The 787-nt window shown below is 52.1% G+C and overlaps 1 pseudogene; it reads right to left on the reverse strand.

The window, feature by feature from the left end:
* Positions 1–255: 255 nt before the first annotated feature.
* LOC121024300 (immunoglobulin heavy variable 3-48-like) lies at positions 256–782 on the reverse strand (annotated as a pseudogene).
* Between the last annotated feature and the right edge of the window lie 5 nt (positions 783–787).

Consider the following 787-nt stretch of genomic DNA (forward strand, 5'->3'; position numbering starts at 1 on the left):
TGTGTCTTTGTGCATGTTAGGGTAGTTTTCCTATGACAACACAGTTGCTAATTCAGAGAGTTAATAGATAAACACAGAATCCTGTGACCAGAGAGGCCCCCTGGAGAAACTGCTGTGTGGAGAAGAAGCCCCAGACCCTGACAGGAAACCTGCCTGCAACCTCCATCTGCACCTGCTCCTGGCAACACAAAGCAGAATTGTGCATAGTGTGCGCCCCCTGGTGGTGCTGATCCCCTCCTGCAGGGAGGTTCGTGCCTGGGCTCCCAGTGAGGTCCCCTCACCGTGTCTCTTGCACAGTAATATGTGGCCGTGTCCTCGGTCTTCAGGCTGTTCATCTGTAGATACAGCGAGTTCTTGGAGTTGTCTCTGGAGATGGTGAATCGGCCCTTCACGGAGTCTGCGTAGCTTGTGCTACTTCCATCAGTAATAATATATGCGACCCACTGCAGCCCCTTTCCTGGAGCCTGGCGGACCCAGCTCATTGCATAGCTACTGAAGGTGAATCCAGAGGCCACACAGGTGAGTCTCAGGGACCCCCCCAGGCTGCACCAGGTTTCCCCCAGACTCCACCAGCTGCACGTCACACTGGACACCTGTAGACACAAGACATCTTGGTCAGGAATCTGTCACACATCCACTCTTTCTCAATCATGTCCACTCACATACTCAGTGTCTCTCGTTCACCATGAATTACCTTTTAAAAGAGCAACAAGGAAAACCCAGCAAAGCACAAACTCCACGGTGATGTGTCTATGTTCTGTGCTGATCACAGAATGGGAACACCTGG

This window comes from Herpailurus yagouaroundi, unplaced genomic scaffold (genome assembly GCF_014898765.1).
Source record: "Herpailurus yagouaroundi ecotype Mexico unplaced genomic scaffold, PumYag 63107, whole genome shotgun sequence".
NCBI classification, from domain to species: domain Eukaryota; kingdom Metazoa; phylum Chordata; class Mammalia; order Carnivora; family Felidae; genus Herpailurus; species Herpailurus yagouaroundi.